This window comes from Ornithorhynchus anatinus, chromosome 5, assembly GCF_004115215.2.
Source record: "Ornithorhynchus anatinus isolate Pmale09 chromosome 5, mOrnAna1.pri.v4, whole genome shotgun sequence".
In the NCBI taxonomy this organism is placed as follows: Eukaryota; Metazoa; Chordata; class Mammalia; order Monotremata; family Ornithorhynchidae; genus Ornithorhynchus; species Ornithorhynchus anatinus.
In genome coordinates, this window is record NC_041732.1 from 13180610 (window position 1) to 13202177 (window position 21568).

General features: G+C 50.4%; 1 protein-coding gene across 1 annotated transcript in view; it reads left to right on the top strand.

Moving 5' to 3' along the window:
• Positions 1 to 1468, top strand: part of CSPG4 (chondroitin sulfate proteoglycan 4) — a 74266-nt gene extending 72798 nt beyond the window's left edge. The window contains exon 10 of the mRNA XM_029065883.1: positions 1 to 1468. This exon is cut by the window's left edge and continues 2133 nt beyond it. The gene's annotated coding sequence lies outside the window, so the exon portion shown is untranslated.
• The last annotated feature ends 20100 nt before the right edge of the window (positions 1469 to 21568 follow it).

Consider the following 21568-nt stretch of genomic DNA (forward strand, 5'->3'; position numbering starts at 1 on the left):
ATCAGGCCTGGACCAGGAACACTGAGGGCCAGTGAGATGGGAGGGGAGGAGGGTCGGGAGCAGTGATCTGGGGGCACCTCTCTTCCCCAGGGCCGGAGCAGGAAAAAACGGGCAAAGAGGGGGGAATGAAGTCTCCCCTGGCTTTAGTTCGGCAGGGAGGGCGCTGGGAGTCGGAAATCCCGGGCCCCCAGTTTGGTCTGGGCTTCGCTCCGTGGTCTTGGTCAGCCCCACTCAGCCCCAGCCTCCTCCACCACTGCCGCCGCCTCCGGGTCGGGGTTAAGAGGGAGAGAGAACTAGTCTACAGTGCTCCGGGCTCCTGCCAGAGAGGGGCCCGAGAAAAGAACAGGAGAGGTTCCATAACCACATTTGGGGACCAAAAGTGGCGTAGGCCCTCCCCAGTACCCCCGATCCCGGATCTGACCCTTCTCTGCAGCTCTAAAGTCAGCCCAGATAGAGCCGTGGCTTGGACTCCCCAGGAATCCATCTAGGAGTGGGAGAACAGTGGCCCGCACACAGACCACCTCCCGATGCCCGGACTTTCTCTCGTCCCATGGGTCTGGCTGGGGCAGGCAGTGGGGAGAGAGAACTGTCCCCGGTCTCTGCAGGCATTGCATGCTTGCCCAGCCATCACCACCCAGCGGGAAGTTTCACGATCCACTCCCCAGTATCCGCACGAGCGAAGGGGGCAGACGCGGGGCAACACCCACCCCCTAAACACCCAAGCACACACAGGCATGGAACTCCACCGGGCCAGTGGCTTGGAGCTCCTGGGGGCGTCAGAGAAAATTGTCTCTGGGCCCCGCGAAGGTCATAGGGCACCACTGCCTTGGGTCAGAGGAATCTGTGGAGAACTATAACCATGGAGTGCTGTGTGGCAGAAAAAGGGGCTGTGGACTCAGGTTGCTGTTGCAGGCAAATCCTGGCCTGGATAACTAGGAGATGGAGAGATGGGAGAGGTCTGTCCAGGCAGGGGGTTGGGCAGGAAGAGGCTGAGCGCAGTGTGGGAAGGGGACATTTATTTAAGGGTTATTGCACAGAATCTATTTAACTTGTTGCTGAATTGGTCCTGGGAATTCAGAGCATTAGACTACCCATCGGGAACATTTCCTTGCCTGGGGGAATCTAGTCTTAGGGAACAGTTCACACATTCCGATCTCAAGTCCACTTCCGGTTGCCCTCAGGTTGGCTTCATCTGAGAGTTTGGAGGGGTCCGACCGGTACGGACAGGGAGCTTCTAGGTATGAAGGGGGTGGGGGTCTTCCCCAAAGTGGATTGCTAGAAGTCAGAGTGGGAATCCCCACTTTCTGCTGATGACCCTTGGGTGAGCCTCTCCTTCCCCCACTGCCTGGAGCCTCCAGGCCTCTGGGCTCCTCTTTTTTTCTGTCTTCTGTCAGAGTTGAGAAATCTATATTTTGAATATGTTGCGACTTCCTAGGTGCTGAATAAACAGTGTTTCTGTCCTTCTCCAGCCTGTGTCTCTGAGCTGCTTCTTTAATCTCATCACAGAGGGCAGTGGGGAGTGTCACCTGCCAGGGCCCAGCCCAGTCACCGAAGCGTCACCGTTCAAAGAGTCGCCCCACTTCTTCCCTTTAGAGAGTTTCTGGCCAGGAAAATGATTTGGGGAAGAAAAAGAGAGCCTTGGAATTTCAGCCAAAGGAATTGAGATTTATGAAGCAGAAGCGGAGAGGCCTCCAAAGAGACCGACGAGTGTTTCTGAGAGTAGGGAGCCTGGAAACTGGTGATTCTCCAGTGTTTACCCATCCATCTCCACATCAAACAGAAACTCCTTACCATAGACTTTAAAGCACTCGGTGACCTTGGCCCCTTCCTACCTCACCTCGCTGCTCTCCTTCTACAGCCCAGCCCTCACACTTTGCTCCTCTAATGCCAACCTGCTCACTGTGCATCGATCTCATCTATCTCGCCATCAGCCTCTTGCCCACATCCTGCCTCTGACCCATCCACGTCCACCAGACGATTACTTTCCCTACCTTCAAAGTCTTATTGAAGGTACATCTCCTCCATAAAGGTCTTCCCTACCTAAACCCACTCTCTCTTTCCCACGGGGTCTCTGGTCCACATGGACTGAGTTGTCACAGATCTGGGCCCACCTACTAATGCCAAAGATGCCCAGGGAATAGCGCCCAGCAGCCTGAGAGACCCTTCTGTCTGCACCAGGGGAATGGAGGCAGCTCAAGACAGGAGGTAGGTTGAAGAGGGCAACCCAGGGAGTCAAGAGCTCTTGGGTCAGAGGAATCTGTGGAGAACTATAACCGTGGAGTGCTGTGTGGCAGAAAAAGGGGCTGTGGACTCAGGTTGCTGTCGCAGGCAAATCCTGGCCTGGATAACTAGGAGATGGAGAGATGGGAGAGGTCTGTCCAGGCAGGGGGTTGGGCAGGAAGAGGCTGGCAGAGCCTGGAAACTGGTGATTCGCCAATGTTTACCCATCCATCTCCACATCAAACAGAAACTCCTTACCATAGATTTTAAAGCACTCGGTGACCTTGCCCCTTCCTACCTCACCTCGCTGCTCTCCTTCTACAGCCCAGCCCTCACGCTTTGCTCCTCTAATGCCAACCTGCTCACTGTGCATCGATCTCATCTATCTCGCCAACAGCCTCTTGCCCACATCCTGCCTCTGACCCGTCCACGTCCACCAGAGCTCTGCCAGTCTCCTACTGTGTGACCTTGGGCAAGTCACTTCACTTCTCTGGGCCTCCATCACCTCCTCTGTAAAATGGGGATTAAATACTTTTCTCCCTCCCCCTTAGGTTATGAGCCCTGAGAGGGACAGGGACTGTTTCCCATCTGATTGTATTCTATCTACCTCAGCATGTAGCCTGGTGCTTGGCACATTTTATGCACTTAACAAGTACCTTAATTATGAATATTATTGAGGGTGCAGCAGAGTAGATTTAAATAGTCTTCATAGCCTTTCCTTCTGGTGTCTCCCTCCCAACTCAAGGCTGAGACACTGGGTAGTCGGTCCCTAAATAACCAGATTCTCTCCAGGTACCATGTTCTTCCGTCTCCTCCTCCTCAGTCCCTTCTCTTTCTTCCCCCTCTGCCTTCCCATCCCAGCTGGCCCATCTCCACTGCTGTTCTGTGCTCTCTCCCATTCCTGTCCTCCCTCCAGCCTGTCCCAGGCCCCTCCCTGGGGTCTTCTGTCCCTCCCACCCCACCGACTACTTCCTGGTCCAGTTTGTCCTGGTTCCTGCTCTCTCTGTGGCCACCCCCAACTCCTCCCCACCTCAACATACACACATACCAGCTCCAGCTCCCCAGCCAGTTTCCCAAGGACATCCCATTTGGGCCCTCTGCTCCTCCTCTCTCTGCATTCCTGGGGTGAGCTATTGGGGGGGGGGTTGTTTTTCTTTTTTGAGGGCTTTTTTAAGCATTTACTACATTTCAAGCACTGTTCTAATATTAGTTAATCAGATTGGACACCTTCCCTGTCCCACATGGGGCTCACCGCCCAAGTAGGAAAGAGAACAGATATTCAATCCCCATTTTACAAATGATGCAAGTGAGACTCTGAGAAGTTAGTGACTTGCCCAAGGTCATGCAGCAGATAAATGGCAGAACCAGGATTAGAACCCGGGACTCCCAGGACCATGCTTTTCCAATAGGCTACACTGCCTCTCACACTGTTGTCGTGGGGTTGTCCTGAGGAGGCCCCCCGGATGGAGGTTGCTAGGCCAGATCTATGGCAGGGAGGAAGAAAAATCCTTCACCTCACTATGGTGGGCGGCTTCCCCGGGGCGGGGGGAAGTAGCGATGGCAGAGGGAGACAGACTCGAGAGCTGGAATCACATCTGACTTCCTGCTGACCCTGGATCCATGCCCGCAGTGGAGCCTGGCACAGATGCCCTCTTTATGCCTGCCTGGTGCTGGAGCCGGGGTCGGGGGTGGCGCTTAGGGACTCCCAGCATCAGAGTCGGGCAGGGGGACGGGCGCTGGGGTTCAGATTAGATCTGCCCCACAGTGAATCCAGAGCCAAAGCCAGCTTCAGGCCTCAGAGTTCTTCCATCCCAAACATCCCAGCAGCCCTCCACCCCCCATCTCCTCAGCCCCAGACCCCATCTCCATCCTCACCCAGCAGCCCTGATGGTTATTATTCCCCACAGTTCCTTCTTCCAAGTCCCTACTTCCTCCCAAGAGTCAGAGGACAGAAAGAAGCCTCAGAGACCATCAATCAGTGATATTTACTGAGCACTTTCTATGTGCAGAACACTGTACTAAGCGTTTGGGAGAGTACAATCAATGGTATTTATTGAGTGCTTACTGGATGGAAAGCACTGTATTAAGTGCTTGGGAGAGTACAGTAAAATAGAGTTGGTAGACACATACCCTGCCTCACAAGGAGCTTACAGCCTAGAAGGGGAGACAAACTTGAAAATAGATTAGAGTTTTGTATGTAAGTGCTGTGGGGTTGAGAGTGGGGAAAATATAAAATGCTCATTTATTTATTTATTTCTATTAATGTCTGTCTCCTCCTCTAGACTGTAAGCTCATGGTGGGCAGGGATCGCATCTGTTTATTGTGATATTGTACTCTCCCAAGTGCTTAATACAGTGTTCTGCACACAGTAAGTGCTCAATAAATACAACTGACTGACTAAAAGGGTACAAAGGCAAGTGCCAGGGCGATGCAGAATGGAGTGGGAAAAGAAGAAATGAGGGCTTAGTTTGGGAAGGCCTCTTGGAGGAGTTTGCTTTTAATGAGGCTTTGAAGGTGGAGACCATGGTGGTCTGTTGGATATGAAGAGGGAGGAAGTTCCAGACCAGAGGGAGGAAACAAGCAAGGGGTCAGAGGCAAAATAGACAAGATCATCCTAGCAATCCCCCTGCCTCCACCTGTGACTAGCTAAATTAGACTTCCACGGCCTTCCTTGGCCTTTCATGCCAGGCTCTCACAGTCGACTCTGTCAGGAGGGTCTTCCTCAAATCTAACCTAAATCCTCGTTGCTGCAGCTTCAGCCAATTCCCTCCCGTGTGGTCCTCAGTGGAGATGGAAATCATCTGGTCACTGCCTCTTTTGGGTCCTGAGGCCCTTGTATGAATCAGATCCTCCCCTTTCCCACCAATTTTCAATCTTTAATCACACAACTTCAGCCACTTGAGCTTCCATCCATCCCCTTTGTCATCTCTGAGACCCAAACCTGAATCCCCTCATTAGCCCAGCTACTATGCCCACCTAAGGGTCCAAGTAGTTTAGTGGATAGCACGTGGGCTTGGGAGGCAGAAGAACCTGGGTTCTAATTCTGGCCATGACACATAATAATTATAATATTTAAGAGCTTACTACGTGCCAGGTCCTGTACTAAGCATGGGGGTGAATATAAATAAATTGGGTTGGACACGGTCCCTGTTCCACATGGGGCTCATAGTTTTAATCCCCATTTTACAGATGAGGTAACTGAGGCCCAGAGAGGTTAAGTGTCTTGCCCAAGGCCACACAGCAGACAAGCAGCAGAGTCAGGATTAGAACTCATGACCTTCTGACTCCCAAACTTTGCTCTACCCACTAGGCCTTGTAAAGGGTAAGTGCTAAATAAATACCACTATTATTATTATTCTTAGACCCACCTTGCTGTGCAGGCCACCTCTCTATCCAGACACTCCATCCTCTGCCTTAGTGCTGTCCCCGCAAAAACTCCCCCAAGGTCGATGCCCCTAACGACGCCCACCCTTCACCAGCCATGGCCCAGCTGGTGGGTTAGGCCTGGGCCGTGCCAGCCTGCTGCCCCCTCTGCCCAGAAGCTCCCAGCTGCAAGCAGGCAGACAGGGAAGCAGGAAGGCAGGAGGAAGGACCGTACCCAGGGACAGCCCATGGCAGAGAACAGCCTGGGCTGTGTTTTGCTGCAAGGAGGGGGCAGTGGAGTGGCAAGGTCCTGGCAGTGGGGGGATGAATGAACTGTTTATTTCCCCCGCCTGACAACCCCCAGCTGTCTCCGGCTGTTAGGCTGGAAAAGAGCACAACACAATCACCTCCTTTGGGGGATCAGCCCAAGCCCCCAGGAACCTGGGACTCCCTCTCCCTCTGACTGTTCCCCATTCCTCTCCCTAAGATTAGTAGCCAGGCACTCTTCTCCCTTCTTGCTCCTTCCAACAGAGCCTCCACTTCCACTTAGAAAGGACCACCAGGCTGGCCTTCCGACAATAAGAATCACTGTGGTAACGCTAAGCACTTACTATGGGCTGAGCAGCAGGACAAAAACCTGGACAGAAACAGGATAACATTTCGAACACAGACCCAATTCCACATGGGGCTCACAGTCTAAGGGGGAGGAAAAGCAAGAATTGAATCTCCACTTTAAGGATGAGGAAACTGAGGCACAAGGGAGTGAACGGACTTGTCTGAGGTCACATAATAGGCAAGCGGCAGAGCTGGGAGTAGAACCCAGGTCTCCTGACTTCCAGACCTGTGTTCGTTCCAGTTCCCAGCAATGCCCTCAGTGTTCCAGTGGCCCTGCCTTGGCCAATATTCATTCATTCAATAGTATTTATTGAGCGCTTACTATGTGCAGAGCACTATACTAAGCGCTTGGGATGAACAAGTCGGCAACAGATAGAGACAGTCCCTGCCATTTGACGGGCTTACAGTCTAATCGGGGGAGACGGACAGACAAGAACACCACCTCGGTGCATTTCCAGACCCTTCTGGGGCACATTTCATGGCTCCCACCACCGCCAACCCCGGCCAGATCAGTGCCAAGCCATCCAATGAGAATTCCGTGATTGACCCTTCCTCAGAGGTCCGGGGCTGCTCTCCCTGAGCCTGACTCCAGCACAGTGCAGCCGGGCCTGAGCTTACAATAAAGACAGCTGTGCTAAGTGCTGGGGCAGTTCCAAGCTAATCCAATTGGAACCGGTTCCTGTCCCAGCCAGGGTTTACAGCCTCAGAGGTGTAAGGGACCACTGACACAGAGGTCAGGCACTTTCTACTTGACGACGCTGAGGGATTACAGGATAACCAATGCAAGGCAGGACCAAGGTCCTGGGAGAAGTCAGGACATCACTACCGAATCCCGGATGAACCAAATTACTACATTTGGAGGAGAATCTGTCCAATGCTTGGCAAGCGGGATTTCCTTGAGTCTCCCCCATCCCCAGGATGAACCTGGGAGAGGAGTGATTTTTCAAAGGGAGGAAAGCTGGGAGATAGAGGTTAAATGATTTCTGGCTTCTGCCAAGTAGCAAAGGCATCACTGCAAACTTCCCATCTGGCTCTGTGAGTCTGCTCAAACTTCAGCCTGTTATGAAAAATGCCCAGTCTGTTGACTCGAAATATTGGGACTAAATAACATATAGTGCAACTTGCACTGAAATTAGAAATGTACACAAGAGAAGAAGCAGCATGACTTAGTGGAAAGAGCACAGTACCGAGAGTCAGAGGACCTGTTTTCTAATCCTGACTTGGCCACCTGCCTGCTGTGTGGCTTCGGACAAGTCATGTTACAGTTCTGTGTCTCAGTTTCCTCATCAGTAAAATGGGAATTTAATACCTTTTCTCCCATCCCCTGAGACCACAAGACCTGTGAAGGGCAGGGACTGTGTCCAACCTGATAATCTTGTATCAACCCCAGCACTTAGTACAATGCTTTGCATATTCTTTCGATAGTATTCGTTAAGCACTGATTATATGCCAGGCACTCTTCTAAGTTTTGGGGTATGTACAAGCTAATCAGGTTGACCACAGTCTATGTCCCACGTGTGGCTTACAGTCTCACTCCCGATTTGACAGATGAACTGAGCCATAGAGAAGTGAAGTGACTTGCCCAAGGTCACTCAACAAACAAGTGGCAGAGCCAGGATTAGAACCCAGGTCTTCTGACCTCCAGGCCTGTGCTGTTTCTGTTAGGCCACGCTGCTTCTGGACTGTGAGCACACTGTGAAAAAGGAACAGGTCTACTGACTCTGTGGTATTGTATTCACTAGTACAGTGTTCTGCATACACTAAGTGCTCAGTAAATACCATTGATGATTGATAATGACGATGATTATGAGGATACTGTAAGTGTTCAATAAATACCTCAGTGACTATTTTTATTATTGCACAGACACTTCCCAGGCTCTGTTCTTTCCTTCCCAAAGCTCCTCTTGCCAGGCCTTCCTCTGTCCGAGTGGTTGGCCTGCCCAGGCAAAACTCCGCTGCTGCCCAATATACTCACAGGTCTGTGCTGATGAGGGGGAGGGGATGGGTGGGAGGGTGGGTGGGAAGTTGGAAAATCGGGTCTGCTGGAGGGATTAAGTCAGAGTCCCCTGACAGCATGAATCAGACAGTCAGACAGACAGAGCCCGAGTCCTACAGCCGTCCAGTGTCTGGAGGCTGACCCCACCCAGCTTCCCAAGTCCCGGCCTCCAACAGTTGACCACTTTCCCACCAAGCCACCGGCAGCTTGGGGGAGCCAAGCAGAGCCGACGAGGGGGCCGGTCATTCCTCCGGTCACACCCCGAGAATGGGATTAAATCACTGGGCTTTTCCGGTCCTAACTGGGGGTGAGAAGCCTAGAGGACTCCCGACCAACCAAAGATCTCCCTTGCTCAAATTCAGCAAGCGGCTTTCGCAGATGGAGTTCCATCAATCCATGGTATTAACTGACTGCAGACCTCCATACAAAACACATGTGAAAGGATAACAGAATTAGTAGGTACAATCGCCGCTCTCAAGAGCTTACAATCTACAGCGGGAAACAGAAGTTAAAACACATTACAGGTAATGGAAGCGGCAGAGCTTCCACATGTACATAAGTGCTGTGGGAGAGGGGTGAAAAGCAAAGAGCAAACACACAGGCGATGCAGAAGGGAGGGAGGATAGGGTGGGGAGAAGAGAGGCTAGTCAGGGAAGGCTTCCTGGAGGAAATGTTATTTTTGTAATACCTTGAAGATGGGGAGAGTAGTGGTCGATTGGAAATGAAGGGGAGGGGAGCTCCAGGAAGGAGGGAAGGTGTGAGCAAGGAGCCAGTGGCAGGCTAGACAAGATTGGCCTGCAGCGTGGGTGCGGGCTGGGCTGAAGTAACAGATCAGCAAGGTAAGGTACGAAGAGGAGAGCCCTAAAGCTGATAAGGAGTTTATTTTTGATGCAGAGGGGGACAGGCAATGACTGGAGGTTCTTGACAAATGAGGAGATCAATTACCCAATTGTATTTATTGAGTGTTTACTGTGTGCAGAGCACAGAACTAAGCACTGGGGAGAGTACAGTACGACACGTTCCCTGACCACAATGGAGAGATGTGTCACAAAATGATGCTTTAGAATAATAACATGGGCAGGAGAGGGAGAGGCTGGAGGCAAGGCGGTCAGCAGCAAAGAAGCTGATGTGGTATTCGATTCATGGTATTTATTGAGCACTTACTGTATGGGGAGCAACTGTACTTAGCACTTGAGAAAGGATGAAACAAGAGTTGGTAGATGCATTCCCTGCCCATGCTGACTTGCACTAACCCCAAGAGCCACAGTGTGCTGTTTCAGGGTCTTCAGCTTGTAGAGGTAAAATGTACTGATATCCATATTTTTCTTGTGCTCAGAAACAAGGGGGAGTCTGTTTCTTTTAATTGTTTTTAATGGTATTTTCTAAACACTTACGATGTGGCAGAAACTACTCTAAGTGCCAGGGAAAGTACAAAAGCACATCACACACACCCATCCTGGGTCCGAGCCACCTCAAAATGTCCTTGCATGAATTGCCCATCCAGGCTTGGCTTTCCTTAGAAGCTTCTGAAGGTGGATGAACCTGTCTGCAGAATAGGGTGGTCACATATCGTCCTTGTGGACCCAGGACCCTGAGATTCCCACAAAAGTACATGTAAGTTCAATATGGACATGGACTGCGTCTGTTTATTGTTATGTTGTACTCTCCCAAGCGCTTAGTATAGTGCTTTGCACCGAGTAAGCGCTCAGTAAATAAGTGAATAAATAAAATGAGTGAATAAATTAAACGAATGAATGTGCGACCCCTGGCACTGATGCACATGATGACATCACACTCAACATTTTGTAGCCCATCTGATTCCAACCAAATCTGCAATGTTTGAATGAACAAATGAATGAATGAGGCAGCTGACTGGGTGCTGCCAGCCAGCTCTTTTCCTGCTGGGACAGGAAGTCTCAGCATCCCCAGAGACAACTCCAACCCTGCTCCCTGAAGCTCAGGGCCCTTCTCGGTGGGAAAAAATGGATCTTTGGGGCTGCAGGAACCTAAGAGAAATTTCCCAAGGCCATTGGAGCCAGCCATTAGGAGGAGATGGAGTCTAGGGGCCCGATCCCCACCGCCCTCCTTTGTTCCCATGGAATCAGTGGAGGATGCAATGCCTCCTTCCCAGCCTCCAGGAATCCCAGGCCCATGGTGGCAGGGAGAGGAGCTTTCTGCCCAGTGGCAAGGACTTGGCAGGCTGACAGAGCTCCAGGCCTTGGTGGAGAAGACCAGGCCTCTTGCCCCCTTTCTCAAGCTGGGGTCTAAACTTCCTTTCTAGGAAAGCAACTCAATAGACTAAACTCAAAACCAGGAACCAATTTTTACTGTTAGAGAAGCAGCGCAGCCTACCAAAAAGGACACAGGACTGGGATTCCGTAGACCTGGGTCTAATCCCGGCTCCGCCAGCTGTGTGCTGTGTGACCTTGAGCAAGTCACTTAACTTCTCTGTGCCTCAGTTACCTCCTCTGTAAAATCAGGGCTAAATCCTACTCCCTCCTACTTAGACTGTATCCCGTGTGGAACAGAGAACGTGTCAAATTTAATTAATTTGTATCTACACCAGCACCTAGTATAGTACTTGACACAGAGTAAATGCCTAACAAACACCACTGTTATTATTATTCGTTAACTTTTGAGCAAGGTTTCCCTTTTCATTTTATCTCCAAATTAACAAATAATCTTCAGGCATCATAATCCAGTACTGGATGCAGCGTGGCTAGTACCATAAAGTTATAACATATAAAGGCAAGTGTCACCAGAGCTATAAAACAATTCTATTTGACGCCGGAGACTCCAGTCAGGGATGGCAGATGAGGCTCTGTCTGGAACTTGAGGAATGAAAACTTGTGCAGAAAAATTGACTCTGGCACTAGCGGTTTGCACAGTGTCACTTGCATTTGATGCCTGCCTCCGCCTTTCTAGACTGTAAACCTTGTGTGGACACGGATTGTCTGTCTTTATTGCTGAACTGTACTTACCAAGCGCTTAGTATAGTACTCTGAACACAGTAAGTGCTCAATAAAAGTGAATGAATGAATGAATGAATGAATGAATGAATGAATGAATGAATGCTCTTGTCCTTGCCCATCGTGTTTTCGCAGGGGCCCGGGATGCAGCAAGGGAGAGGAAGGGAAGGGGTGCAGTCACTTGCCTAGAGTCTGTGAAATTTCCACCCCTGTTCATCAGCAGCCACCCAAGTTGCCCTGGACTTCTCTCTGCTTTTCATTTCTCGCATTCAATCTGTGGTTTTTGTTCAGCCTCTTTTATGTGTTGTGCGCTAGAATAGATACAGATCAGTCAGGTCAGATTCAGTCCCTGACATACACGGGGCTCACAGTCTAGGTAGGAGGGAGAACAGATAATAAAATCCCATTTTAAAGTTCAGGGAACTGGACCCCAGTGAAGTGAAGTTACTTGCCCAAGGTCCCAGAGCAGGCAAGAGGCAGAGCCAGGATCAGAATCCAGGTTCACTGACTCTCAGGCCCAAGCTCTTTCCATCAGACCGCACGGCTTCCCGGCTGGTTCTTCCCTAATAACATTTCCCAGACCTTCCCCTTCCACTCTGGTACAAGCTCTGGCCATATTGCAGACTAGGTTACTGTGTCAGCCTCCTCCCTGGCCTCCCTGCCTCCGGCCTCTTCCCAGCGCTGATCTAAATCACACCCTGCAGCTGCTCCTTGGATCACCCTTGAAGCAACACGCAGCCCAGATCTCTCCTCAGAACCCTCCGCTGGCTTCCCTTGTCCCTCTGCATCAAATAAAAATTCCTCTCCACCGACTTCCGGGCTCTCTGTCAGCTAGTCCCACCTTATTATCTGCTCTCTGCATTACTCCTGAGATAATCTTCAAACTGTACCTCACTCTGCACTCTTCTACCTCCGTTCCCTCAGTTTGGAACTCCCTGGCGCCTCAAATCCGTTGGACCACAACTCTCCCCGTATTCAAAAGCCTCTTGAGAGCCCACTTCCTGTGATCCTTCCCCAGCACTCCAAGCTCATAAACCCATCAGCCATCTCTAGCACTGAGGTACCTGCCACAAGAAATAGTGTGGCCTAGTGAAAAGAACAAGGGCCTGGAGTCAGAGGACCTGGGTTCTAATTCCTGCTCTGCCACTTGCCTGCTGTGAGACCTTGGGCAACTTATTTCACTTCTCTGGGCCTCGGTTTCCTCAACTATAAAATGGAGCTTCAATACTGTTCTCCCTCCTCCTTATACTATAATGTTGGACAGGGTCTGTGTCCAGCCTGATTAACTTATATCTTCCCCAGTGCTTAGGAGAGTGTTTGACACATAGTAAGTGCTTAACAAATAATAATAATAATCATACTTCTGCTCTACACTTAAGGTATATGTGTTTATTCAATTGTACATTCAATTATTGATTTTACTGACTGTAAACTCACTGCGGGTAGGGAATGTATCTACCAATTGTGTTAGTGTACTCTCCCAAGCACTTAGTACAGTGTTCTGCATACAATAAGCACTCAGTAAATGTGATTGATTGACTGATGACCCTGTTAGCAAATACCCTTCTGACTGTCTCTCCCCTTACAGTGGAAGCTCCTTGTAGAAAGGGTATGTGTAATTTGCTTGTTTTGAACTTCCTAAATGCTTAATACAGCATATGACACCTGCAGGGTGCTCCATATATACTACGACTACTCCGCTTCCCTTGCTGTTTTTCTTTTTTTCCTAACGTTCAGCACTTTCTACGTGCCAGGCAGCGTACTAAATGCTGGAGTAGACACAAGCTAATGAGGTTGGACACAGTCCGTGTCTCACATGGGGCTCACAGTCTTCATCTCTGTTTTACAGATAACTGAGGCACAGAAAAATGAAGTGACTTGCCTTCCTTCTCTCTCTCTCCCGCTCCCTCAATCCCCCAATATATATCTCAATGCTTAATGCAGGGGACTGTAGAAATTGCTCTCTTCCAGCAACTCTAGAAGGCTGGAATCTATGAACGGCTGCAGAAGAGGAAGAACAGTCCACCCCAGTTTCAAAGAAGATAATTCCCTCCTTGGCTTCTGTTACTAAAAATGGTCTTTGTTATGTGCTTACTACTGACCAAGCACCATGTTAAGTTCTGGGGTAGACACAAAGTAATCAGATCAGACAGGATCCTTGTCGCCCCCGTCGCAGTTTAAGGGTAAGGGAGAACAGGGACTGAATCCCCATTTTGCAGATGAATAAACTGAGGCCCAGAAAAGTGAAGTGACTTACCCAAGGTGTCACAGCAGGCAAGAGGCAGAGCCGGGATTGGAATGCAGATCTGCTGACTGCCAGGCCCAGGCTCTTTCCACTTGGCCCTGCCGCTTCTTTCTCCATGACCACTTGAATTCCAGAGTCATGTTCAAACTCTTCCCCCACCCGCCAGAGCAGGGATGGCCAGCCAAACGGACCGCCTTCCCTGCCCATCCCCAGTGGCTGTTTTCCTAAGAGGAGGCGAGCAGCCGAGGAAATCAAGACCTGGAGAAAGTTGCACCAGGAAAGGGTCCGTGTGCAAAAGTCTGTGTGCATTCAAGACAGAGCCTGGGGGTGTAGAAGAGCCAACGGAGCCTGGATGTGCTGAAAGACGAACAGAGTCTGGGTGTGGAGAGGATTGAGCAGAGCCTTATTTATTCATATTAATATCCAGTCTCCCTCTCTACATTGAAAGCTCATTATGGACAGAGAATTTGTCGGCTAATTGTGTTGTACTCGCCCAAGTGCTTAGAACAGTGTTCTGTAATAAGGACTCAATAAATACCAGTGATTGATTGATTGATTGATTGATTGAAGAGCAGAGCTTGGGTGTGCAGAGAGATGAGCAGAGCCTGAGTGAGCAGAGATGAGCAGAGGGTGGGTGTGCAGAAGGACGAGCAGAGCCTGAGTGTGCAGAGGGACAAGCAGAGCCGGGGCATGCAGTGGGAAATGGACACACCCTCTTTCCCGGGAACCAAACCAGAGAGGATGGGGGTGGAGATGCTGGCGGAGAGGTCCGAGGTCAGGTCCGGTCAGCGGCCAGCAGGAAGCGGCCTGCAGGAAGCCTCTTACTGTCCTGTTCCGGGAGGACCACTGCCCTCTGAAGAAGCTCAGGGTCAGAGCCACGGTGGCACTGGCAGCGTTTCCTTCTCATCTAAGATGGGCCGGAGGAGGAGGGCAGCTGTGAGGAGGGGCCTCACCCAAGGCTACACCCTTTTCATCTGGGCATCAGCTGAAAAGAAAACTAATAGCCTCTTTTCAGCAACAACAACAGAGAAGGGTCACTTACTTCCCCCTCACCCTGGTCTCAGGGTTCATCTTATGACGCCCAGAGAGAGAAAGGCCATTTTTGAATTGCACTTGTACTTGCCAGCTATGGTAACAACAACAATAATAATAATAATTGTGGTTTTTGTTAAGCACTTACTATGTTCGAGGCACTGTAATAAGCATTGGGGTGGATACAAGTAAATCGGGTTGGACACAGTCCTTGTACCGCCTGGGGCTCAGTCTTAATCTCCATTTTATAGATGAGGTAACTGAGAAGCACAGAGAAGTGAAGTGACTTGCCCAAGACCACAGAGAAGACAAGTGGTGGAGCTGGTATTTTCTGACTCCCAGGTCCATGCTCTATCCACTACGCCATACAGAGCTAGTCACGGGTAGATACAAGATAATGGGAACATGTCTGCTAATTCTGCTGTATTGTACTCTCCCATGGCTCTGCACGTAGTAAGCACTCAATAAATACCACTGATGGATTGATAATCAGGTCGGACACAGTTCCTGTCCTACTCAGGGCTCACAGTCTAAACAGGAGGGAGAACACATGTCGAATCCCAATTTTCAGATGAGGAAACAGGCACAAAGTCACAAAGCAGACAAGTGGCAGGGCCGGAATTAGAACCCAGGGCCTCTGACTCCCAAATAGTGCTCTTTCCCCTGGTGCTTACTGCAGGCCATGTATTGTGCTCTGCACTAGGATTGATACGGTACAATCTGATCAGACAGTCGAATCAGACTCGGTCTCAGCCCCAAACAGAGCCTGTGGTCTAAGGGAAAAGAGGAGCTGCATGGCTTAGCGGAAGGAACCCGGGCTTGGGAGTCAGAGGTTGTGGGTTCCAATCCCAGCTCTGCTGCTTGTCTGCTGTGTGACCTTGGGCGAGTCACTTAACTTCTCTGTGCCTTAGTCACCTCATCTGTAAAATGGGGATTAAGACTGTGAGCCCCACATGGGACAACCTGATTACCCCAGTGCTTAGAACAGTGCTTGGCACATAGTAAGCGCTTAACAAATACCATTATCATTATTATGATTATTAACAATAATAATAATAAAAGGATAAGAGGTATTTTATCCCCATTTTATTGATAAAGTAACGGGAACACAGCAAAGTGAAGCGACTTGCCTAAAGTAATAGAGCAGACTAAAGACAGAGCTGGGATTAGAATCCAGGCCTCTTGACTCCCAGCACTGTAGCTTTTTCCATAGGAATAGCAGAAGAGCAATGTGGCCCAGGGGATAGAGCCTGGGCCTGGGAATCAGAACAACCTGGGTTCTAATCCTGGCTCGGCCACTTGTCTACTGTGTGACTTGGGAAAGTCATTTAATTTCTCTGTGTCTCAGTTACCTCATCTCTGAAATGGGAATTAAGACTGTGAACCCCATATGGGGCAGGGACTGTGTCCAACCTGATTAGCTTGTATCTATCCCAGCACTCAGTACAACCCCTGGCACATAGTAAAAGCTTAGAAAATACCATAAAATAAAATAGGTCCCACAGTTTCTAATAGAGACCAGAAGACAGAGGATGAGAAGAGATGGACACAAACAGGAAGCCTGGTCTTGCTCAGCCAGCTGTGTCCTGGGCAACTGGAGGGAGGGTTGAGGTTCGCTGACCCTCCCATCCATGGCTAACGATCAATCAGTGGAATTCCAGCACATAGAACAGTGCTTGGCACATAATAAGCACTTAAATACCAGAATAATAGTAAGAATAATAATTTATTGAGCATTTACTGTGTGCAAAGCACTGGACTAAGTGCTGAGGAAAGTACAAACAGTAGAAGTAGCAGAAGTGATCCCTGCCCACTATGAACTCACAGCCTTATGAGAGGGCAGAGGGTGAGAGACCTCGGGCGTGGGACATTCAGAAATCCCTTGGGCTCGTGGTTAGAGGCTCCGGGCAACAGAGATTCCAGGGTGGAGATTCCTCGAGGCTCAAGGAATCGGCAGCTGGCAGGGTGTGATAGGCGCAAACGTCCAGGACAGCCAACTCCGGATTCCTGTAGGATCTTGCTGGGGCGGGCAAAGTTGGTAGCTAAAAAGGAGGCTGGGAGGAGAGAGAGAAAAGAGAGAATTATTTAGGGTGAACCCTAGGTGCTGCCTGCAGGAAGTGGGAGCGTGATTCAGGGCAGAAGAAGCTGACCTCTGGGTGAGTCAGCAGAGAACAAGGCTGCAGGCCCAGGGAAAAGGGCTTGGAGCGGCCAGGTGGGGAACCACCTCTGAGGTGCGGCATCAGCGAGTGAAAGCTCCGGCTCCTCCTGTCCAGAACGGCCTAGTGGAAAGAGTCCACGTCTAAGAGTCAGGGGGGCTGAGTTCTCATCCTGCCTCCACCACTTGTCTGCCATGTGATCTCGAGCAAGTCACTTCGCTTCTCTCTACCTCAGTTACCTCTTCTTTAAAATGGGGATTGACTGAACCCTATGCGGGACAAGGACTGTATCCAACCTGATTCCTTGTATCCACCCCAGTGCCTGGAACATAGTCAGCGCTTAACAAATACCATATAAAAAAAGCCTGGGAGTACCCACGCAGGAAGCAGTTCGGGCCCCACGAATCACAACCACCCTCCTTTTCAAGGCTCCAACGGCAGCCTTCCTGTTGCTCGTTGTGAGCAGGGATTGTCTCCCTTTATTGCTGCATCATACTTTCCCAAGCATTTAGTACAGTGCTCTGCACACAGTCAGCGCTCAATAAATACGATCGAATGAAAATGGCTGTTCTCCATCCTAGGGATGGCTGCAAAGAAGGATTAAAGAGGGACTTTCCAGGATCCAGAGCCGCGTCACACTCTTCCCCGGGATTCTAGATGCCGATGGGTCTCTCCAGAGAGGCGACTTCGTGGGAGGGCCGGGGGAAAGGGTGAAGGCTCCCCCAAGAAATGATTCCCCATCCCCACCCAAACACTTTCTTCTCTGCCCCAGTCAATTTGGGAATGTGGCTCCGATGCGCCCCAAAGACAGTCCGAGCTCCACTTTGGCAGTCCCATAGAAATTACTCACTTTGGAAACTCCCTGTGGCATGAGCAGGGGTCAGACGTTTCTGGTTCAGTGCCAAGAATGATTCCCAGCAGGAAGGAAGGAATGGAAGCTCTGGGAGAGAAGCAGTGGTGTCCAGCGGAAAGAGGGCGGGCCTGGGAGTCGGGGAACCTGGGTTCTAGTCCCGGCTCCACCACTTGCCTGTTGTGTGACCTTGGGTGAGTCACTTCACTTTTTTAAAAATGGTATTTTTTAAGACTTACTCTGTGCCAGGCACTGTACTAAGCACTGTGGTAGAGAAAAATACTCAGGTCCCCCAGGGGGCTCACATTTTTAATCCCCATTTTACAGATGAGGTGACTGAGGCTCAGAGAAGTGAAGCAGCTTGCCCAAGGTCCCACAGCAGATAAGAGGCAGAGCCAGAATTAGAACCCAGGTCCTCTGACTCCCAAGCCTGTGCTCTTTCCATTAGACCACACTGTTTCACTTTTCTGGGCCTCAGTTTCCTCACCATAAAGTAGGGATTCAATCCCTGTTCTCTCTCCCCTTAAACTGTGAGCCCCGTGTGGGACAGGGACTGTGCCTGGTCTGACTGTATTTTATCTACTCCAGCGCTTGACACACAGTGAGTGCCGAGTTAGTGCCGCCAGCATTATTAAGTGGGGTTGGGCAGGGAACAAGGAGTTAAGAACCTCTCGCCGGCCCGATGAATGGGAGACACAGACTGACCCAGTCAATGAAGGGAACCGTCCCAGCACACCTGGGGCCTATTAAATGCCCCACGATGCTCCACCCCCGACTGTTTCAATTCATCATCCCTGGTCACATGTGCGGGTTGGCTAACAGACTATGGATCTCCCTCTGCCTCTTTCCCTTCCTTGCCCTTGTTGTGGTCACCCTTTCCACGTGTGGAGAAGAGGGGGCTATATTAAGTGAAGAGGAGTTCTGGGGCGAAGGTTTCTCCTGGTCCCCCAAAGGCCAAGGCCCTGGACATTTCCTGGCCCCAAGCTTATGGACTTCCTTAGGCGGTCTCACACTACCTCCTCCTCCCCACCTGGAAGTCTGTGGATCAGTATTCATGGGGCCTTGGCCCCTTCCCCAGCTCCCTCTGGACCTTGAAAGATGGGTGGGCTGTAGCCCCTGGGCCATCCCTCCCACTCTCATGGCATAAGCCTGTTCTCACTCCCAAGTAATAATAATAATAATGTTGGCATCTGTTAAGCGCTTACTATGTGCAGAGCACTGTTCTAAGCACTGGGGTAGATACAGGGTAATCAGGTTGTCCCACGTGAGGCCCACAGTCTTAATCCCCATTTTACAGATGAGGTAACTGAGGCACAGAGAAGTTAAGTGACTTGCCCACAGTCACACAGTTGACAAGTGGCAGAGCCGGTATTCGAACGCACGACCTCTGACTCCCAAGCCTGTGCTCTTTCCACTGAAGTGCCTGTTGCTTTTCTGATAGGTATATATCTATAATTCTATTTATTTATATTGATGCCTGTTTACTTGTTTTGATGTCTGTCTCCCCCCACCCCCAAACCATAAGCCCATTCTGGGCAGGGATTGTCTCTCTTTATTGCTATATTGTACTTTCCAAGTGCTTCATACAGTGCTCTGCGCACAGTAAGCGCTCAATAAATAGGATTGAATGAATGACTGTACTATGCCTACCCTAGTGCTTGAGTCATAATAAGCGCTTGATACTTCCTATTACTATTATTACTGTTGATAATGGTATTTGTTAAGCACTTACTATGTTCCTGACAGTGTGCTAAGCTGAGGTGGATACAGGCAAATTGGGTTGGACACAGCCCCTGTCTCACATGGGGCTCACAGCTTCAATCTCCATTTTACAGATGTGGGACAGAGAAGTGAAATGACTTACCCAAGGTCACACAGCAGAAGAGTGGAAGAGCCGGGAGCCGCTGGGCCCAGCTGGGCACCTAGGAAGGAAGCGTGGGCTCTAGCTTTCCACAGCCCGCTCGGCTGGGCCGGAGGGCGTGAACCTAGCCACGGCCCAGGCCCGCAGCCACCACGACGGCTCTGGGATACCTCCCCAATTCCCTCCCCCTGACCCCCAGCTCTCCCTCCAGCAGGGCAGGGGGACGCCCAGAGTGAAGCCTCCCCTGCCCCAGGGGAGGGATGCCCGGTAGGTTGGACTCTTTGTTGAGCAAAAAGAAAACCTCTCCCAGTGCCAGTCAATCCTGTCCTCCAGGCCACAGGGGAAGATGACATCAGAGGGGAGCTATGCAGCCGAGCGGGAGAGCAGCCACGGTAGTGTGGCTGGCCGGGCGGATGCGGGGAAGCCGAGGGAGAGGGGGGACGGGGACACGGGCTCCTGACCTGTAGAGCCTCGGCTCCATCCCAACAACCACTCCTCTGGTTCTCACCCATCCCAGGGCCTGCAGATGGACACTGACCGCACTCCCCACCCCCCACCCTGGCCCCATCATCGGGACCAAACAAGCCTGCCTCCGGGGACCTCAGGGCTCCACGATAATAATAATAATAATAATAATGATGGTATATTGTTAAGTGCTTACTATGTGTCAAGCACTGTTCTATGCACCGGGGTAGATACAGGGTAATCAGGTTGTTCCACGTGGGGTTCACAGTCTTAGTCCCCCTTTTACAGATGGCACAGAGAAGTTAAGTGACGTGCCCAAAGTCAAGCAGCTGACAAGTGGCGGGGCAGGGATTAGAACCCACGACTTCTGACTCCCAAGCTTTTTCCATTAAGCCACATTGTTTGTTAGTACAGTGCTCTGCTCCATCAGCACTGAATAAATACTATTACTGCTACCCACATGCTCCTTCTGGTTTGTTTTTTTTTAATGGTATTTATTAAACGCTTACTACGTGGGGATCACCATACTAAGTTCTGGGGTAGATGCTGGTTTATCAGATTGGATGCAGTCCCTGCTGTCCCACAGGGGGATTACAGTCTAAATTAGAGAGAGAAGGATTTACAGGTGAGATGACTGAGGCACAGAGAAGCTAATAATAATAATTGTGATATTTGTTAAGTGCTTACTGTATGCCAAGCACTGTTCTAAGCGCTGGGATAGATACAGGGTGATCAGGTTGTCCCACGTGAGGCTCACCCTTTTAATCCCCATTTTACAGAGGAGGTAACTGAGCCACAGAGAAATTAAGTGACTTGCCCAAGTTCCTGCAGCAGACAAGTGGGGGAGACGGGATTAGAACCCAGGTCCTCTGAGTCCCAGGCCCATGCTCTATCCATTAGGCCACGCTGCTCCTCTTGTCTTCTCTGTGCTTTGCCTGCACCATCCGCTCTCCCAGGGAGCTCAGAGACCCTGCAGGAAACTCTTAAAAGAAACTGCCTCACCATCTTTCCCTCCTCTGCCTAGCCCAGATCCCCTCTCTCAGTCACACACACAGGCAACAAACCCTCTCCATCCTTAGACGTGTCTGCTCCCTAACAATGGAATACACACATACAAGTCTTCATGTTGCGCTGGTGTGTTGTTTCATCTCTCCTTATGCGTCTGTCATCTGTCCCCTCTCCCCCTTTCCATTTTCAGATTGCGAGCTCCCCGAGAGATGGGTCTGACTCGAATTCCCACCTGTGTATTAATAATAATAATAATATAATAATTATAGTATTTGTTAAGCGCTTACAATGTGCCAAGCACTGTTCTACGCGCTGGGGTAAATACAAGGTGATCAGGTTGTCCCCCGTGGGGCTCACAGTCTTAATCCCCATTTTACAGATGGGGTAACTGAGGCATAGAGAGGTTAAGTGACTTGCCCAAGGTCACATAGCAGTCAAGTGGCAGTGCCAGGATTGGAACCCACATCCTCTGACTCCCAAGCCCATGCTCTTGCCACGAGGCAACGCTGCTTCTTGCTTAATACACTGCTCTGCTCCATCAGCACTGAATAAATACTGTTGCTGCTAGTACTTACATGAATGCACGCGAACGTTTCACAGGCTGACATAACGGACATGGGCTCTAATGTGTGCACCCTAATAAATAGACAGCCCCCCCAACACAAACCCCTCCAAAGGGGTCTTATAACATCTCAGCTCTGGCATCTGCCTAGATTGGAAGTGAAATGTATCAATCAGTGGTATTTATTGAGCACTAACTGTGTAAAGAGTTGGGGACAGCTCTGGGG